At 31.6% G+C, this 22,175-nt stretch overlaps 1 pseudogene; it reads right to left on the reverse strand.

The window, feature by feature from the left end:
• Window positions 1–22,175, reverse strand: part of LOC149556956 (nematode resistance protein-like HSPRO1) — a 111,206-nt pseudogene that overhangs the window by 51,867 nt on the left and 37,164 nt on the right.

The following is a 22,175-nucleotide window of genomic DNA, read 5'->3' on the forward strand; positions in this document are numbered from 1 at the left end:
TTTTGGATTTGTGAACCATTTGGTGCAGGATTTTAAGAAATGCTTTGTTGGAGGCCTCAGCTTGGTCATCGATTATAAACCCATATAATGAGACTCATAATGAGGGGATCTCAACTTCTAAGGAGAGGACAGCCTCAAAACCATGAGACTAAATAAAAAGGTGTGGCCCCTTTAGAAGTACATATGGTAGTTTTGTAGGCCCATAGTACTGGATTGATCTGTAAGTTCTAGTCCTTCCTAGATTTGTGAATCGTTTGGTGCAAGATTTTAAGAAATGCTTTGTTGGAGGCCTTAGCTTGGTCATTCCCTTGAGGGTAGTAGATGGAGGACCAATGTTGTTTGATTCTAAATTTCTTGTACAACTATTTGAGGTCCTTATTCTTGAATTATCCTCCATTATCAGTAACAATGGAGGAAAGAATGCCATAATGACAAACAATGTGGTTAAGTATAAATAGGGAAAAATGTTTTCCTGTAGCAGCAAATAGTGGCATAGCTTCAACCCATTTGGTGAAACACTCAGTCATTGTGATGATGAACTTGTGGCCACTAGAAGAACTTGAATGGATTTTTCCTATTGAATCAAAAGCCCATTTTTGAAATGGCCAATATGTCACAGAGGGAATAAGGTCACATCCAGGAGCATGAATTAAGTTACCATGAAGTTAACATTTCTTACAGGACTTAGCATAATGAACAATGTTAGCTTGCATTGTTGGCCATTAATAACTCATCCTAAGCAATTTCTAAGTAAGTATAAGGCCATTAGAATGTCCCCACAAATTTCATCATGGACTTTAGCTAGTGCCTTTTCAGACTCTTCTAGCTCTAAACACCTAAGAAAAGTTTTGTCTAGACTCATCCTATATAAGTCACCAAAGCCCAAAGTGTAATGCGAAGCATTGTACAGGAGTTGGCATTTTTGGTTGTGTGTGAGGGTTTCAAGAATAACCTAATCATGCAAGTAAGAGAACATAGCCACATAGTGGGAGGAATCATGACCTACAATAGTAAAGATCACATGGTTATCTAAGGAATCATAGGCAGGATGATGTAGTTCTTCCACCAGGAACTCAAATTGTGATTCATGTTCTTCTAACTAGAGGATAGATGCTAGAGTAGCATAGCATTGGCAGTCTTGTTTTCTGCTCTAGGAATTTGCTAGAATGTCACAAAATAGTTCCTTAGAGCATCAATCAACTTCTTATAAGGTATCAATTTGTTTCTTACAATATCTAGCTTTAGTGTCCTACATTATATTAGACATATAAGAGGAGTAACTGAGAAGGGAGGGGTGAATTAGTTACCACTAAAATAATTTATATTCCCTTAGATGTCAATAGAAACTTCTTATTAACTCAAATCCTTACACAGCATAGTTAGAACTAGATATTCATTGTAAGTTGATTAACAAATCAATCTTGAGATATTAATGTGTATTAGCCTTTAGTAACTTAGTTGCAGAAAGATAAAGTAGTAAGCAAATAACATGAACACATGAGACACCAAGATTTAACATGGAAATCCAATTTGGGAAAACCACCAATGCAACTAGTTACAATTTTTCACCCTTTTGAAGTGAGTCTTGTTAGGAGTCAACCTTGTTAAAGGTTAAAAAACACACTATTAGGTGTGACCCTATTAAAGGATTTGAATCACCCTATTAGGAGTGACCTTATTAGAGGTCTTAAGACACTTCAATCTAGAAAGGCCACCTTGTTAGAGGATTTACAAAAATGACTATTAAGTCAACTCTGGTAAGAGATTTCTTCACTACTACAATTGTTAGAGAATAATAATGATTGACTTTATTAATGAAGCAACTGATTTACAAATTTAGACCATTGTTTTGGCTTATCCTCTAGATTCTTTCTGATCAAAATATTCTTTGCAACTCCTTAGATGTTCTGTCCTTAATCAAATATCCTTCTTTATTTGCATCTTATCTTCTTTCACATCGTCATATTTCAATTCACAACTTTACCTTTTGTATATATATGAAATCCAATATCAAGTTGTCTTGAATACTCTTACAAACAAATAATTAACATCCACTAAGTCAGCTTGCATAAAAATAAAAATAAATGAAACTATTCTATTGTAGGTTGCGTAATATTGAAATTGAGTCACTCAGTTAACATAGAGTTCCTTGGTAACTAACCTAACTCAATTAACACTGAACTCCTTTGGTAACCAACCTGACTTTGTTTACACATGAATCTTTCAATAACCAACCTAGCCTGCTTTACACTTGATCACTAAACTTGGCTTATTCTGAACTTCTTCTCTATCAATACTAGAGTCTTCTGAGCTCAGTTACTACTAGTAGTGCTTTGTTAGAATGCAATATTTGTGTGACATCAATGACAATATACAATTGAGTAATTATTTTTAAAACATTCATCTAGAGTTTTCATGTATTTTGATATCATTCTCATGTTCTCCCTAGATCTATCTTACATTAGTGCTCCTTACTTATTTGGTTAACACTAATCTTTTTAAATTCAGTCCTCTATAATTGAGATTGAAAGGATTTTTCTCCTAGATTTTCTTCCTCCTATATTACATGCATATGTGAGGTGGTTATGTGATGAACTTAGTGTAGATACTCAAAAATGGTTCACATCTACGGTTTAATCACATTTTCATACTAACTCATCTCATTTTCTCATTCCACTAATTCTAATCTTTTGGCCAACTTCATTATGTTTCAATAATATCTGCCATCATTTGTATTCTCTTTCACATTAATTGTAGATCATTTTGGAACCATTTCAACATCATCAAAATCATATCAAATCAAATTAGAATCATATCAAATCAGCTCAGAATCATCCCAAATCTACCCAAAATCAGTCCTAATCAATCCAAAATGTGTCAAACATTCCAAATCTATCATCATTTGTCAAATCCTAGGCATTATCATGGATCTTAATGCCTTGAAAATCTATCAATCTATCAAACCTATCAATTAGACCTCAATGTTGTCATGGCTCTCAGTGCTAGGTCAAACTATCATTCACATCATCTTATCTTTGACATTGTTGAATCCATTAGTGTCAAATTTTGATATCATCAAATCAATTTAATAAGATTGACAGTATCTGTCGATGTTATTATGATCAACCCTATCAACCAATCTCGATCATGTAGCATTTACAATGTTAGTTAAATGTTGCATATCCATGTCATGTGTCCTTGGCATGATTATCAATATAAATCATCATTCAATTTAACCATGGCTTTGGTCTACCCATCATCATCCTAGTTGATCTACATAATTTTTGTGTTTCATCCTTTACTTATCTAATCAAATTTGGCCAATCATCTACTAATTTTCTCTATAGGATTAAATAATCCATAATTTAATCCTATGTCATTTTAATCATTTTCATCTCAAAATACTAATTATTATTCCTAATTAAAATCATCAATTAATTAATTTTATTAATTAATTGATTCATCATTTGCAAATCATGGAAATTCACAATTTTCTAAGTTTCATTTTCCACCCATTAATTTCCATTTGTATGGAGTAATGGATTTTTAATTCAAATATTCTACATAATTTTGACATCATTGTGATACACAAGCATCTTAAATCATGGATTCTCCATCTACACTTGGCTAAGAATTGTCATAGTCCATATACTCTTATTCCTTGTGCATATCTATATTTGGCCATCATTGCCGTAGATTCTTCGCATTAAGTGGCTTTGAGGTGTCACATGACATGTCATAGATCTCTACCATTTTTATTCATGTTGACTTCTGTGCATCATACAATCTTACATTTGGCATATTGTGATATATGTATCATGGATTCTCAAAGGAATCTCTTTCCAAGTTGCATATCCAAGGTGACAAGCCCAACATTCTTTTCTTCCATGTTGATTATAAATTGAGCATTCTTCCTCTTATTTTTAGTCCTTAAGCCCTTGATTTTTGGTCCTAACTTCTTAGTCTCTTTATGCTTCAAATTACTTCTTCTAGTACTCTCATATCATTATCATTATCATAGACTTTTGCTTCCTAATTGTGTGCATTATAGGCAATTGGAGCTACATCATATGGAGAAGAAAGAAGGACATGGGAACTAGAATAAAAGAGGGGGTTTTAATTTTGTGTTGCTTTCTTTGTTTATTTGAATTTCATGGTAGACTAAAGGGTATCAATGTATGTTTATTGAGTTTTTGATTTTCTCATAGTATGTTAGATATTAGACCATTTTCTAGTTCTACACTTAGGTCTCTCACCCTTGATTCACATTTCCAACCACACAATACCCTATTGGTCTAATCATTCCATCATGAGTTCTCATTATCCTATTCCCTAGTCCATCTCCACAACCATCAACTGTAGTGCCTGCCCCTAGTTTGCATTTTGTTATCATTGCTGAACTATTTTAGAGCTAGTTTCATGTTGATGGTTAGTAACATTATTATGAGATTATCAGATATTGTGCTATGGATTCAGTTGATATGTGATGAGATTACTTAGACTCTACATTTCATGTATGTATGATGATTATTTTCAATGTTTGCAGTTATTAATGATGATTAGTAAGATGATTTATTATCATATGTATTTTTTTATGGATACTTACCCCATACTTGCATGTGTATGGTGTGCGTATTTGCTTTGTGTGTTTGCTTTTGTATGGTGTGTCTGATGTGGTTAAGGAAGGGAGTCGTAGTCGCCTGCTAGTCGAGATCTACACGATGCACCACTTTCTGTCATTGCCTGTTTAGTTTAGTATATACTGTGCTTGTACATGCATGATTTTTATGCAGGTTGCAAGTACCGAGTATCGACTTCCCTGAATTGCCAAGATGAGCGTATCCTATCACATTATCTCAATGATAAGAGAGGGGAGATAAATTCTCAAATCCAAATCCCAACCCTTTAAGCCATTTGTTCTAATTGAAAAATTAGGACAAGTATCTGAGTTGAGTACCCTCTGAATGCGTCAGATGATGTAATTCGTGATATAAACCCCTTGGTTTGATTTGTATGTATATTGGCTATGATGGGTTTTTCTTATTTTTACCTTTGTGAGTCTGAGTATTTTCTATTAATTAAGCCTAATTAAAAGATTTAGTTAATGGTTTAATTTAATAAAAAATTAATATGATATTTTGATATTTATTTTATTTAATTAATTGAAAAATTAATTAAATAAAATAATTAAATTGGAAGATAAAAGTTATAATATTAAATTTAGAATGTGACATTATTTATTTTAATAATAATATATTTGGAGCTCATTTTTAAATAGATGACTAAATAATATTATTGTTAAAGCTAATAAATATTTTAGCAATAAAGTTTTGAAAAATGAAATTTAAAAGTGAAAAATATATTTTAAATTATTAACAGATTCTAAATCTCATATGATTAAAATATAAATATATTAAGATTGAAGAGTGGAGATATTAAAGTTAATGCATGAGACTTAATAAATAAAATTGGAAAGAGTAAAGTAAATTGGAGTTATAAGCTTTCATGAGAATTAACATGTGTCAACAACATGGGGGTTAGTGCATCAATTAAGCACAAGGTGTCTACAATTCTATGACTCATCAAAAAAGAATTGGAAAAGACCCATGCTTAGTTGGTGACACCTTTCAGCGGTTTCAAGAAGCATTCCAAAAGTTTCTTGAGAGCTCTTGATATTCAGGCATTCATAGAAGCTTAAAAAAAAAGCTTAATGAAAGCTACAAGTTTAATGGAAGCCACGAGTTACAAGCAAAAATAGAAGCTTCAAAGTTTACATGCATGGGAGAAGATTCATATGCTCATATATTTTCTACTTGCTTCTATGCTCTTTTTAGCACTTCTAATCACTTGGAGGATTCGATCGACTTGGATTCTTGGAAGAATTGTGAATGATGGAGAAGGAAAAGATTTTCTATGGACTTCTGAGGCATGGCAAATTAGCATCAGTGTCCAGGTGCACTCGTGATATTCTCATATTTTCTTTGCACTCTTTCTCTTCCTATCTTCATCATATCTGTTTTATGTGTCTGAATACTCTCTATGATTGAATCTACTATTTGAAATTGGAATCAAGATATTTTATTTGGTTGAGAAGAAAATAATAGAAAAATCTTAGATCCAATTAAGGAGAAATAATTAGATCTTAATCAGGTTTGGGTTCGAATTTATATTGTGAAATTAGATAGACGAGATTTGGAATTTAAAAAAAAAATTTATGGTGAAAATTCGAATGATTAGATGTAATCTTTCTCTCAATTATATTTTTAGATGCATATGAACAAACTCTTTTATGGTTAAATTTAGAGAACAATTATTTAAAGAGAAAATTCTTAATTCATCACAAATTGCCCTGTCGCTGCCTCTTGGATAGACCCGAATTCAGTCATTCATAACTTTTTATCAGGATCTAATTTATTCGATCACTTCGGTCAGAATCGGCGCAACTTGGCCCTCTCCAACATATTTAAATTTCAGCCTGATCCAATGGTTCATTAGGGAGATATGGCCGTCGTACTGGGACTGTTTATTTAAGAATGGATGTCTCTTCATTTTCCATAACCAAGAATTCTTTATGCTTAAACTTCACAAAAATAATATATCAAAGTAATATAATTAAAATTTAATAATTATTTAATTAGTCTAAAGACTAATAAGAATGTTCTAAATGAATTAATGGAAATTTTTAATGGAAAGTTTATGGATGGAGTTGATGGATAGAGATATTAAATTCAATAGAGAATGGATGACTTTTAATATTAATTATTTGATGTATATTAAATACTATTTAATATATAGTTAAGGGGTGGTAAAAGTGTTTAACAATGATTATTAAGAGACTCAAATTTTAATGATATTGGATTTAGATTTAAATAAGAATTATTATATTGATAAGGAGTCATAGTTACATTATAACATTGTTATAACATAGCTACGATTTGAATTATTGATATGCCTTAAAAGTTAGTTAAATAATAACTAATGGGGCTTATGAAAATATAGTTTGATGAGTTTATTATTTATTAATGTTTGTTAGGTCTAACAAACTATTAATAAATAATGATTTAAATAGTTATCAACAAATTTGATTAGAGATAATCTATTGGAGAATATTTAATGAATTAAAGATATTATTGCAATCTTCCCTTATTAGAATTTTATTAATATGCATTAATTTTATATGGTCTATTATCTAATCCAATTAAATCAAATTTAATTAAAATTAGTTAATAGTAGAAGAAGTGTAGTTAATTATTAGTCAATCTAAGTAAATGGATTAAAAAAAAAGAGATTTTAATATAGTTATTTAGTGGACTTTTTATAATGTATATTGAATACTATTAAACAATTTTAGAGTTGTTTAATGAAGATGATAATGCTAAGAATTTGAAAATTATTCATGTTAAAATCTACAATGAGTCTTATTGATTTGTGATAGAGATCTTTTTCAAACAACTTTTGTATAGACAAAATATTATTAGAACAATTAGAAAATGGAGTCTAATGGTTGATTTTAATATTGATTAAATAATTGTAAGATGATATGTTATATTATGTTGATTTAAATTTAGAAATTCTAAATGATATTGGATTAAGATTGAATTATTATGTTATTGGTTAATACGTTTGAATACCTTAATGGTATTAAAAGTTAGCTAATGAAGTTCTATGTAAAAGTTCTCTAGATTGATTATTTATAGTTGTGATAAGTTTATTATTTATTAATGTTTGTTGGGTCTAACAAACTATTAATAAATAATAGTATAAATAGTTTAAATAGTTATCAACTAATACGAGCATAGTTACTCTAAAGGAGATTAGTTAATGATCGAAGTACTGTAAAAGATATTAATCAAATTGAATTGGTTAATAATTTGGAGGATTATCAGTTAACTGAATCAACATATATAGGGAAAACTTATTTGAGATAATAATACCTAATATTGAAGATTTATTATAACTTGTTATTATTAAAATATAAATGAGAACATTGTTGCAGAGTGATGTATGTGATCATTAAAGATTTAATAATAAGATTCCTAATATAGCTTGTCATTAAATATTAACAAGTTATTATTATTAAATTATTAATATGATCATTTGAGTATTGAATTATAGTTGACTTTTAACTTACAGAATTCTAGTTAGTTATTAGTCAACTGATGTTAATTAGAACGTTCTTATGATTATACAATTATTAATTAAATCAATTAATGAGAGTTAATTAGATTTAATTAATAATTAAGTTATGTAATAGAGATTTATTTGATATAATTTTTTTAACGAGATTGTAGAATATCTATATTGAAGTTGATAGGTCTTATTCTTATGACTTGAATTATGACTTTAGATATTGTATGGTTGTCAACGATGGTAACGATTAAATTCAAAGACTCAAATTTTAGTAATACTTAATTAAGTTTCTAATTGAAAACTAAAAATATGTTAATAGGTCATGGATGGTGTACTTATATTAATGGATTGAGATAAATAAAGTTATAATCTTTTATTTGAAGAATGATAATTGGTCCTCTTATAATATAACAAATAATGATCTTAGAAAAGTTGAAAGGTTAATCAATTAGAATATGGATCATTGTTAAATAAGAGAACAATTTAATTAAAGGTCAATGATGATCAGTTTAGTGAATATTTATCTTTAAGTTATTCTTTAAATGTAATTCTTATTAATAGAAGAATAATGTTATTGGGGAACAAACGGGTTGACTTGTAGGTCAAATGATGAAATTTAAGACACTTGAAAATATATTTGGAAACAGAAAACTGGAAACCTCTACACTTGATTCAACTATGTAAGATAGCAAAACCAAAACATGTGTTTGATCGTGTATATATTTGCAAACAGAAAACTGAAAACCTCTACACTTGATTCAACTATGTAAGATAGCAAAACCAAAACATGTGTTTGGTCCTCTTATAATATAACAAATAATGATCTTAGAAAAGTTGAAAGGTTAATCAATTAGAATATGGATCATGGTTAAATAAGAGAAAAATTTAATTAAAGGTCAATGATGATCAGTTTAGTGAATATTTATCCTTAAGTTATTCTTTAAATATAATTCTTATTAATGGAAGAATAATGTTATTGGAGAACAAACGGGTTGACTTGTAGGTCAAATGATGAAACTTAAGACACTTGAAAATATATTTGCAAACAGAAAACTGGAAACCTCTACACTTGATTCAACTATGTAAGATAGCAAAACCAAAACATGTGTTTGATTGTGTATTTTTTATGCTTCTTGTTTTGGGTTTCTCGGTTGACTAGTGTTGACCAGTCATAGGTTGTTACCAGAGGCTCGGGAGTTATGAGATGTGTTGGCATGTTGATCTTATTTGGTCTCGATCTTTATAAGCCCAACCATGGTAATGTGATCGTATGCTCTATGAAATGTTTGTATTTACTTATTGTTATTGTTCATCAGTCTTCATGTGTGAAGCTGAGATGTATGCGTATGAGACAATTGAGCTAATCATTTTTGAGTCATCGATCAGTTATCTTTGGATTACTTTCTAGTCACCATGATGGGACTAAAATGCGGATTTATTTTTGATGATGTCATGTTATGACATGTTTGACTCAACCATTTTGGAGTCTTCGATTAGTATGATTTTGAGATATTCTTGGTTGCTTGTTGAGAACCAATGATTATGGTGATTTATTTTGAGATATATTTTAGTTATTGAGAACCAATAGATACTTATGATTATCAGTGATGCCTTCAGTTGCCAATAGAGAACTGTTGTGGTCATAATTTTCTATAGATGTTTTTCGGATGCTCATGAAGATTTGATGATCCTTATCTTGGAGGTTTGATGATTTTTATTATGGATATTTGATGCTTTTATGCATATTTGATGATTTTATTATGGATTATCTTTTGTGATTTTGAGATTTATGATTCCATGAGCATTAGGGTAGGATATCTGCATGTAGTGACAGGAAGTGGCTTGCAATGGGGGTCGGGGCCCTAAGAGGCTGCTAGGGTAACTCATTATAAGTTGGATTAATAAGTGATAACATTCACACCTAATACTAACTAAATGAACCTAAAAAGATAAGAGTTTTTGTTCTCGTCCATGCCTTGAGTGCTTGTATAGGCTAGGATGGGAGTAGTGAGAATGCATGGTTGCGACCTTGCATTCCATAGTATGCCTCGTCAGTATGAGAGGATACTAGTGGCTGCATGAGATCTGTATGGACCCGTGGAGTTTAGCTAACTACCAAGGTAACTTGTACGAGATAAATGCAATGACACTTTCCCGCATGCATAGTAGGTTCCTACATGTCTTTGTGTGCCTCTGAGAATTAGATGTCAATTTTTGTGTGTGATTGGAACCTTTGAGTTAGTATACTTTTAGAATTTCTGGATTATAGGGATTTATGCTATGTGATTTTGATAGCCTGCTTGGGACTTGAGATTATCTCCTCAGCATGGTGGGAGTGGACCACTTAGGTTCCACGTGGTCGGGTGGTAGTGTATTTTTACTCTTATTATTTGAGATCCATCTGAGACACCATGGCTAGAGTATTCTTGGTTGGTATTTATCTTCATTCTATTCTTGGATCATTATGATTGATGATATACCTTATGATGGATGTATTTATTGGTATGTTTCTTATATTGATGATTTGCATATGTTAGATGATGTTACCTTATGCTTTACTTTGCATATTAGTAGGATGTTATTAGGAGTGACATTCCTACTATGTTAATAGCCGATGATCTCTTCGGTGCTTTGGAATGTTACGCACGGAGGGATGGCTAGGATCCACGATGGTCTAATGATGCTATTTACGGTTGGGAGGAATCGTGCACTTAATTTATTTTGTTTGATCTTTATGATGGATGTATATGTCTTCTATGATGATGTATCATGTGATTATCTCTATTTTGATGTATCATAGATTGGAATAGGATGATGTACCTTATTTCACATATGTATATTCTTTTAAACCTTCATACCCTGTGACATGTACAGTGGATGATTGAGCATTTGGAAATGTAATGTATGAACATTGGACTTATCATTATTATTCATATGGATTTTGTATTAGATGGATTCATGTATGTTAGTTAGTTTAGATGTAACTCAACGTTAAAGGATTCTTAAAGAATGAAATCAATTATGTATGTTATGTTTACTTTTAGATGGACATTGCTATTGCTTCCGTTATTATGTACAAGTTATATGTGGTATTTACTTTCATGTTATAAAAAAAAAATGTTACCAAACTTAGTGAAATTTTAGGTTAATTCTTTGGATCCCTTGGCGGGGCATTACATCAACTCCATCTCTTCTACCTCCACATTTCCTCCTTCATCCTCTCCTATCTTCTCTATCCATTGAAGGTGGCTCATTTGGTGAAGATATATTGAGGATAGGATGAGCCTATAAATATTTTTGGCAAGCTATCTTAAGTAACTAGTTGGATGCTTTCATTAGTGGAAAAACTATTCTTATTTAAGTTCACTTATGGAAAAGATATAATATTGGTATGTTAGCATGAAGAAATTGTCTAAGTAGGAAAAACATAGTACATGCAAATTGTTTTTTTCAGAAAGCTTCATTAGATGCACCTATAGAGCTATAATTTTGAAATATGGTATAATAAGGATTCTAAATGATATGTCTATTTTTTCTTATGATAGTATGATAATTGGCTTAGATTTTGGATGGAAAATTAGTTAGTAGTTTGATATCGCAGAAACAAAGCATGTTAGAAATATGATCATTTTGTCTTAGACATTATACGTATGCAATACACTCTTAACAAGGTCAAAACCTTTCACAAGGTACTTTTGATTAGTGGATCACTTTTTAGGTACCATCCCAATTGGGGTTTTCCCTTGGGCAAGATTTCCCTAGTTAACAAAATACGATGTTATGTGTTTCTTTGTGAGATTCTTGTTGTTTCTATTTAGTTCAATTATTTGTGCATGTTTAAGTTTACTTTATGATATCCATATTTTTGGAGTACTGATTTACACCTCCCCCCTCTTAATATTCCCTATTTCTAGCAATTGGTATCAAAGCTTAGTTACTCAAAAAAAATTAAAAACTTGAGAGAGATCCCTATGGATTTAGAAGATTTGTAAAGAAACTATGAGGAAACTCCTGAGGAATTAGATTATGCTAATGATGAAAGAAAAAAGTTAAAAATAAATCTTAGAGATGTACATGATTTTATCAAGAAGCTAAAAGATCATATTGAAAATTCAAGATCCAAGAGGAAATAACTAATAGATCAAGTTAAGGAACCAGATGTAGTTGTCAAGATGAAAATGGAGAACAAGATACTAAAGCATGAACATGAGATCACATCACTAAGGATGAGTATGATATTAGATAAGTGAAAAGCATAAGCATATCTAAAAATTGAGGTCACAAATATGAAGTCATGACTTACCAAGGTAATATTTTAACTGGAAGATACAAAGTTGAAGATCACTGCACTTGAGAAGCCCAATAGCATTGTGAATGAGAACTTGTTCAAACCAAGCAACATGTTGGGAATTTATATTCAAGAAATAATAAACTTGATGAGTAGTTAAAGGAACAAAATCCTAAAAGTGATATGACATGGATTGGTTATATTAAAGGGGAATCTTTTAGAGGATCAAAGATCACATTGGAACATGAAAATCAATTAGAACCAAATCAATCATCAGATTAGATCAACTAGACTAAAGATCAAATTAAGAGACCTAGAGATCAAAGGATACCTTTCAAAGGTAGATGTTATGCATGGAACAAGTATGGAAACGTGAATAAGGATTATAGAAGTAAAATGAATAAAAAACCCTTTGTTGGATACTATTTCAAAATCTTTATTTATGGATACAAATCACATGAATGCGAGAACCCTAATCAAAGATCAAATACAAGGACTAAAATGACATAAACAATACCTTTGGGAATAAATAATGCCATCACTAATGGAGTTATGTGCTACAAATACAATAATTTTGGACACATTGCTAGATATTATAGATTTTAAGTTAAGTAATTTACACCTAGGTATGGGAATTTAGTTATTACATATCATATTTGAAATAAATTGTGAAAAACAACTAGATTATATATATCTAATGGATTCATACACACTATGAGAACTCCTAATGTTAGGATGAACAACTTTGGTGGAAGAAATAATGATAATGTGAAAAAGCTAGTATTGATAAGAAATTTGTAAGAGAAGGATATATGAAAAATACAAAAGTGTGGATGGAAAAGCTACAAGATTGCACTAGGAATAAGGTAGATGCAATTCCAAATACTGAACCTTCTACTTCAACCTAAATTATCTATTATATCTAAAAGTGGAGAAATTCACCAATAAATTATCAGACCCCTGAATGTAAGAATTAAGGTATGCAAAGTTGGTTACAATTATGTCAGGCATTATAGATCTTAAATCTTAGTTTGCAAATGCTAATTTGACAAATACAAATATCACTAAATACTTTGGTGTATACTATGAGTTTTCATCAATTGTTTGTAATTTTATGGATTAAAATTAATAAAAGTGATTTTGAAAGAATTTAAGGGAAAAATTAGATTTATTCTTCACCATTCAAGCTAAGATAACAAGTAGAGATCATGAGAATTGATTGTAAGGTGAATTGGAGGAGTTTTCAAAGATTTTGTTGATGCCCTAGAAAGATTTTTAAAAAGATATTTAATCTATTATGAAGTGAATTTGAGCTTTCTATTACAGTTAATTGTGATGTTAGTAAGTAATGGATAAGCCCCAGTTGTGTGACATGAAGTATAGGCCAAGGTATCAATTTAAGGATACACCCCTTTATATCAAAGGAAGATGACTTGTCAAGCACATTTTCTCAAACCCCTAAAGATTTTTTACATGTTGAAGATATCATGGCCTACTTTCATTACAAGTTAGAGTCATTTGGAGATGGAGACATAGATTTTGACCTAGATGAGGTGTATAATAATGACAAGACCTTGAAACCAAATCTTACTCACCTAACAAACCTAAACATCATGCAATATGTTGATTATGAGGAATTTGAAGAATAGGAGTGGATCAAAATCATTTTAAGAAGAATTTACGATAATATGTTTTGGTTAGGAGATCAACCTACTATGATAACCAAGGAACTGATACACCTAGCAACTAGACTAAATAATGTTGGTACAATTCCACTAGCCACTAAGTTAGTGAAGAAATAAGTTGAGAAAATCACATGCACAAAATTTCATAGAAGAGAAATGGCATTTTTAGACATAAGGCAGAGGGATGTGAGATTAGTTGCAAAGATACTTGGGTATAAGATGTATTACAAAACAAGGCACAATTTAGTTGTAATAGGAGTCATTCAGAAAACTCATAAGATGGTTATAGATAAATAATATTTTGATGTATGTGAGATCATAAGGTGATAGTAACTTGAGAATATAAAGAGAATAAAATATGATTAACATCAACATTTTTTATTCGGGTCATTTCTCATATATATTATTTCATATCATGCATCAATTTCTTAATATGAACCCTAAAACATGCACTAATGATAGGTATACCATTGACCTGATCTCAAAATGTTATAACAAACAAGATAAGGGAAGAATCACAACATATATCTTGGTTATGATTAAAGGTTTTCAGATGCAGATAAAATAGAGGTATAGTATTCCAAGGGAAGTAGTAGAAAAGTATGTAGAGACCATTTTATTTATGGTAGAGATGGATTATAACTATATAGAAATAGTTGATCCAAGAAATATCTTTATACCTCATATGTGATATGAAGTAACACAAAAACTATTAGAAGGATATGTGAAGGTAATGCTAAACTCACCTAGAGACACTACATGTGAGATATGGGGAATATACTAGGAGAAATTCAGCTCAGTAAGGGAGCAACTTTATAGTGACACCATAAAGATAAAGGTAGAAAAGATGGTAGAAAAGATGTCTATGCAAGGAGGAATGAGAAAATAAGAATGGAAAGAGGTCAAAAGAAGGTAAGAGAAACTTATTCCAAAGCCAAACTTGAGGGAACAAATTTTGAAAAGAAAAAGGGACTTATTTTAGAGGTTTCAAACACCATAGAAGATGAATGGATTGAGATAAAAAAATATCAAGTTAATCCTAAAAAAAAAATTATCCTAAGGAGAACTACAAGGTCTACACCTACTGTGAAATCAAAAGAACAAACCAAGAGTGAGCCCAAGAAAGCTTTAAGACAAAAGGAAAAGGGCATGGCCCCAACACCAAGAAACAAAATATTATAACAAAGAATAAGGGAAGTAAAGAGAAGGAAACCAAGAAAGATCTAGAATCAAATATGAACATAGTGTTGTGGAAGATTCAAGAGAACTAGAGATAGGCTTAGAAGCACAAAGAAGAAAATAGAAACTAGATATAAAGAAGGTTATTGCCAGAGTTGAAAATGATAGGAATTTGGACTAGAATCAAAATTTTTACTAGAGGTTTGATGAATAATAGCAAGGTATGCTTAAGAATTAAATTATAAAGCATTCATTGAAATTCAAGAAGAATGTAGTACAAATAAAAGGTGGTATTATAGATCATTTGTTTGGCAAGTTAGAAGAGAAGAGACATAGAGAAATTGAGGAAGTTAATAAGATGAGAGTGGCCAAAGTAGGAGATCTTTTAACCTTAATCATATTCCAAGGAATGAATAATAAGGGAAGTAAAGAGAAGTAAAGAGAAGGAAACCAAGAAAGATCTAGAATCAAATATGAACATAGTGTTGTGGAAGATTCAAGAGAACTAGAGATAGGCTTAGAAGCACAAAGAAGAAAATAGAAACTAGATATAAAGAAGGTTATTGCCAGAGTTGAAAATGATAGGAATTTGGACTAGAATCAAAATTTTTACTAGAGGTTTGATGAATAATAGCAAGGTATGCTTAAGAATTAAATTATAAAGCATTCATTGAAATTCAAGAAGAATGTAGTACAAATAAAAGGTGGTATTCTAGATCATTTGTTTGGCAAGTTAGAAGAGAAGAGACATAGAGAAATTGAGGAAGTTAATAAGATGAGAGTGGCCAAAGTAGGAGATCTTTTAACCTTAATCATATTCCAAGGAATGAATAATGTTCTTTAATAAGTAAAGCCTAAACTTAAAACTAAGATAAGACATATTAAGTAGATGGAAAGATTATACGATAAGGTTCAATTTGATTTTAAGAATCACTTATTCATGTACTTAAGGACCCTAGTCCCATAATGATGCAACCTATGAAAATTTCAGTTGTTATTTCAATTAATAAACTTATTATTAAGACAAGAGAAGATGAGGAAACAAAACAATTTGTTAGCAAAGTAAAGAAACTACACTTTTATATCATTAGAGTAGCTATTACATTAGATGTAGCACCTGATGAGGTGGAGAAGAACAAAGATAATGTGGAAAACACAAATGATATAAGAGATATTAGAAAATTAATGTCTGAAGTAGTTAGTATATGGCAAGAAATTTTAGTGATAGTGATAAAGAAAAGGACAAACAAGAAGAGGGTAAGTAGGATGAACATAAAGTTGTAGAGGACCAATATAAAAAAAAAACATAGAATTAGATTAATAAAAAATTCTATATGTGGAAAACAAAGATAAATGTTTATTACCCACAATAGGTGATTCCATTAAGGGAGATGATCATATCACTATAGTTGGACAAAGTGCAATAGAGGAAGCAAAAGTATATACTCAACCTATTAATCTCATATTGGTTTTGACAAGTGAGTGTCAACACGCTTAAGCCATTTACTCAATTCATGCCAAACTAGTAATACATGTCGAGCACAACACGGACATATTAGACCATGTCGAGTTGCAATGAGTATCGAGTCACTCATGTGTCAAGTCACTCAAGTGTTGAGCAGATAGACCATGCTGAGTGATTCAAGAGCCAAGTAAATAGTGGGTGTCAAGTAATGTAGGTGTTGACTCATAGTATACAGAATAGTGCATGTTGAGCATTAGAGACTTCATATGCCATGTGACATAGTTAATATAATGGCACAAAAAACTATGTAAACCATTTTTTATCTAACTTAAGGATAGATTATGATCTTTTAGAGATAAGGACAACCCTATATTTTGATTCCCAATCCAATTACATGCAGCCAATCAGAAAATAGGAAGGTTTAAGTGGAAAAATGAATGAATCTCAGTCATAGATTCATACCTAACCCTAAGCCACCTAAGTCTTCTTAAGGAGGACGAAGCCCTAAACTCTTAATCGATGAGTAAATGATCAAATTGGAGGAGTGAATTGTTTGCATGCAGAGCATTCAAGATGACTTAGAAGTAAGAGTGAATTGCAAAGTTAGTTAGAGAAGAATAGATGATAGAGAAAAGGATACAACATTGAGACATCTGATCGAGAAGGATCAATTAGTCACAGGAAAGCAAGTGCCAATCGCAAGATCTATGTTGAGACATTTTAATAGGTGATTTCAATTAAATATCTTAACAAAGTAGTCCTAATAGGATGTATGAAATCCTTTAATAGTGTGCTTACTTAATTATAATTTGAAGTCCTTTAACCAGGCACACTTCTAATAGGGTGTTGAAATAATCTAACAAGGTGAGACCTAAAAAATTGTGTAAGCCTTTAACAAGGCAGACCTTTTAGAGGGTAGACCATGATTCATGGTCAAATCATTGTAACCTTCATTGGATACACTTAGTTTTACCTTCTCACTTGGAGGGTTTCTAGGTAATCATATCTAGTGTTATGTGTGTGATTGATTACATGTTTACATGATTTAGATGCATATACTTTATGTGTTATTTTAGCTTATTTGCTCATGCATATGATGAATGAATGGTAAAAAATTTATAGGTCCAAGTTTAAACTCTTGATTCACACCCCCCCGCCCCCCACCAAAAGTTTACTCTTTCTTTTGTAATTCCAACAATTGGTATCAAAGCCTTCTTCTCTAGAAGAGAAGCTTTGTAGCTTCGAGGAAAGATCTTGAAATGGAAGTTTACAAGTTGGGAAAGACTATTGAGAACCAAGATATTGAAATACATCTCATACTACATCAACTGAATGAGGCAAGAGAGGAACTAAAGAAATCCTTGAAGAGAAGGAAAGAGATTGCTACTATAGAGAATGATGCACTATACAAAGAGATAGACACTACCAAGCTATTTGCAAATGGTGACTCCAATGAATTTGATGCAATAGTTGCAAATCTAATGGAAAAGAACAAAATCCAAGCTGAGGAAATCAAAAATCTCAAGCTAAAGAAAGAATCACAAGCTATACTACTATGTGAGGTGACTAAACAAAAGAAGAAGGCTATAGAAGACAAAGCCATGGTTGAAGAAGACAAAAGAACTATGGAAAATAGATTGGAAAAGAAATCAACAAAACTAACCAAGATTTTCAACATGCAATTGGATACTCTAAGTCAAATGATGAATGCCAACTATGAACTAAATGTCAAGGGCATTGAGATAACTACACTGAAGTTGTAGAATGAACAATTGCAGAGTGACTTGAAAAAAGAAAAGAAATTTTTTGAAAGTCTCAACAAGCTAAATGAAGCCATCAAATACTTTGAGCGATTATTGAGAACCCCTAGGTCCAACAATGATACATCAAGATTGGGTTACACAAGCACTAAAGAAGGAGAATCATCCAAAGTCACTGAAGAAAGGAACATCAAAGGTAACAACTCCAAACCTACTTGTCATAATTGTGGGAAGAAAGGACATATTACTAATGTGTGGAGCAAGAATACAAATCAAAATGTCAAGCCTAAAAACATCTCATTGTAATAAGTGCAAAAAGCAAGGCCATCAGGCACATGAATGTAGAACCAAGACCATGCATAAACAAAGATTTGAAGGTTATTGCTACAACTGTCAGAAGTATGGACATAGAGCTTTTGAATGCAAATCTAAATCCATGTGGTCATCAAACAAGCCAACAAAGGTAAGAAATAGTAGGAACTTTTATAATTGGGATTATAATACAAGATATAGTTGTCATTATTGTCAAGAATATGGACATGTTCTTGAGAATTGCATTAGGACACACTTCAGTGTTAACTACAAAAGGTGGTTGAGTCAAACTACATGTTTTAGCTATTTGAAGACTAGTCACATTAGTAAGCATTGTCCAACAAGGTCAAAGGCACCAAGTTGTGAATTTGATAAAGGAAAAGGAAAGGCAAATGTTGAACACATCAGAGATGAGATGAACAAGACATGGAAAAAGAAGGATGATTGCAGCACATCAAATGGAGAAGGGATCACTTCACCTAATGGGTCAGGTGACCACAACTCATCAAACTAGGCAATCAAGAGGTATGTGGGACTGATATTCAAGTATTATATCATACATCAGTTCCAAAGGAGATAGTACTAAAAAGACTACATTAGCATGAATAAAGATGTAAGATGTTGTTGAAAATTCAAGTTAAATCTTTAAGTTTTTCATGTTTTTACCGAGCATGAAATGTTTCCTGTATGTGCCGAGTGGAATGTTAGTTGATGCTAAGATGCCAGACTATCTAGTTAATGTTAAGCTCATAGTAGCTATCAAGTGATGGAAATATCAATGGATATTGAGTAAACTTGAAAATAGTCATTACCGAGCTTACAGCTATTTAAGCACTTACCATTAAATGTAAGGTTTTCGAAGGGTATATGATCAATTTTTGCTAATTATTCATAATTTAAAATTCAAGCAAGAGCAAGCAGAGAAAAAGGTAATTCAAAAACTAGTTCAAAGTGTTTGCAAAGATTTTAGCAATGATCTCACACCAGTTTATCAGATTTCACAATGTATTTATCATAAGTCAGGTTACACAATTTACTTTTTCTTCAACCCTAGTTTGAAAAAATGGCATCTAGTTCAAAAAGTGTTGAAGGGAAGGAGGTTTTGAATGTTCAACTTGTCGGTAATGAAGTTAAGAAATCCATATTTAGAGCCATTTCTAACATAGCCTATAAGAAAGATCCTTTTGGTGCATTGTCAATGATACTGCCAAATGTAATTATGGTGCAAGATGTGAGAAAGTGCTATAATTGCAAGATAAGAGGTATAGGAGAAATGGAGATAAGAGATGCATACAACAGATTGTGTGAGAATGGTTTTTTGAAGGAGAATACAAAATTGTTGAGAAAAAGGGTTTGACATGAGCCCTAGATTTTCCAAATGTGTTTAAAACTGAGTGGATAAGAATTGTACTAAGTCAAATTCATGATGGTTCTTTATGGCTAGAAGGAGGACCTATCAAGATCACCAAGAGAATAATTCATAGGGTTATTGGCTACCCAGCACTAGATCAACCAAACACACTCAGAAGTGACTCCAAGGAAGTAATTGAGAAGAACATTGGAGCAAAATAGAATAAGAGAGGTATGACTATAGATACCATCATTGATCCACTGCTAAAAATTTTTTTAAGGGTAATATAACACAAATTATATCAATGAAGGAAAGAATAAGGATACCAATTTATTTGGTAGAACAACACTATAATGACATATGCTTTCTTGTTGATGTTGATTACACTTTTGTGCAAGCTACAACACCAAGGGTAAGATGGTTAAGACCACTTGGGCATGCAATTAATATTGATGAAGCCTTAGTAGCCATCATAACACTACTAGTAGAGGAAATAGATAAAAGTGCAAAGATATTTGGCAACTATGAGATGGTTAAATCAAAGATTACCATGGAGTTGAAAACTACATCATCCATTAAGAAGAAAGATAAGATAGTTAAGAAACTAAAAGCCAAATTTGGAGAAGGAGCAAAAGAAGATTAAGAAGAAGAAGAGGAGGAGGATGAAGAGAAAGAAGAAAAAAAAACTCAAGCACCTCTTGCATTGACCCAAGGCATGGGAGAAGACAAGGAAGGGGTGGAAACTAAAGGTGCCAAGGGAGAAGAAACTTAGGAAGCACCTACTCCTACTGAGCCAAAGAAGAGGAAGGCTAAGGTACAGCCAGTGGCAAAGGCAAAGAAGATTGTCAAACCTAGTCCAAACAAGCCCATTACTCCTACCACTAGAGCCAGCACACATGCTACAACTCAAAAGCCCAAGGAAAAGACCAAGAAAATAGAGCCAAGGTGGCCAAGAGCAAAAAAGACAAAGAAGAAAGTATGTGGCACAACCAAATTTAGATAAAGAAAGGATAGAATCAGATGAAAATAACGAATTGAAAGTGGTAAGTCATAATCCCCTATCTGATCTTGAAAATTTATGTGAAAATATCAAAAGTAATGCAGATTTACCTGGTTTGAAACATATTGATTTTGATAAACTTGGAAAAGAAGAGAAAAATCAAGTGGAAGAGGCATTATATGCCATGATGTCAAAGTTTAAGAACACTCCACTAGAATTTTCCAACTCAATACCAAAATGTTTATATGATATTGTTGAGAAAAAATGGCATTACTATCTAAATTTTGAAAAATAAATTAGAGAAACAACATTGGCTCAAGTGATGCCAAAGTTGATAAAGGGACAGATTGCTAAGGTTGTCAAGAGATATGCAGTTAGGTTTACACCTAAATGTAGAGCCTTTAGCATTCTTCAAAATAACATTGAAGATGTGATTAAGAAATCAACCCAAATATGGAAACTTATATATGGGTTGACCACTGTGAAACAAGGAGAAGCTAACCCTTTAGAGGGTAAAAAAGATGATAAGGATGATGACACTGATGATGACAAGCAAGATGATGATATGAAAGATGATGGTAAAGACAATACAATTGGAGAAGAGATAGAAAAGCAAGATGGTGACAAGGCAACATCTAAGCAACAATCTGAGCAACAATAAGATGAACAGAGTGTGCAAGACACACAAATGCCTAATGTTAGTCCTCCTCATGACACAAGTGTGACAACTAAGACTATAAATATAAAGGATGTTTTTGATGCTTCAAATTATAACATCAATCCACTTACTATAGAAGACCTAAAGAAGATTCTAGACCAATCTACATTCCAAGCTAAACTGTGTGAAAATCCAATTTTGGTTAGTGTAGAAGAATTGTAAAAGGCAGCAATTGAGGTCACAAGGGAAAAGGTGAATACACAAGAACCACCTTCTATCATCCCTTTAGTTACTAATGTATAAATTTCAATTCAAACAATAGCAGATACATCTACTAAGGTTGATAC

This window comes from Cupressus sempervirens, chromosome 5, assembly GCF_028749045.1.
Source record: "Cupressus sempervirens isolate cs-2001-9-10 chromosome 5, ASM2874904v1, whole genome shotgun sequence".
NCBI classification, from domain to species: domain Eukaryota; kingdom Viridiplantae; phylum Streptophyta; class Pinopsida; order Cupressales; family Cupressaceae; genus Cupressus; species Cupressus sempervirens.